Source organism: Limulus polyphemus, unplaced genomic scaffold, assembly GCF_000517525.1.
Source record: "Limulus polyphemus unplaced genomic scaffold, Limulus_polyphemus-2.1.2 Scaffold3078, whole genome shotgun sequence".
NCBI lineage: Eukaryota > Metazoa > Arthropoda > Merostomata > Xiphosura > Limulidae > Limulus > Limulus polyphemus.
The window spans coordinates 114,548-114,986 of record NW_013668688.1 but is presented as its reverse complement, the minus strand read 5'-3'; positions in this window follow the sequence as shown (position 1 = coordinate 114,986).

The following is a 439-nucleotide window of genomic DNA, read 5'->3' as shown; positions in this document are numbered from 1 at the left end:
GTCGTTCTTTAAGCTCCATAACATCATTGTCTGTTGAATAAAAGGAGCACCTCCAGAGGGTCTAAGAGGTAAGTCTGGAAGATTACGACGCTAAATATCAGACCACAAATAGCAAATTGAGTAGCTGTGCGCTTAACAACAAACAAACAACGAAAAATCAATCTATGGAAAACAATGTTATTCACCATCTTCACGATAAAAACTAGTAAACAAATCAATTAATTAGTCTTGCATTCTGAGGTCACCTTTATAGGCAATACTTTTTATCCACCTTCTGGGACTTTTGGAAATGAAAACCCTTTAAGATGTTTTAGTTACTGTTTAGTTTTAGTTGCTGCAATTATTCTAAGGCAGAAAATAAAAATATACCCTTTTTTTCCAACATATAACACACACTGATATCTCGAGATTCGTTCAACCATCCTTAGGGTTTTGAATG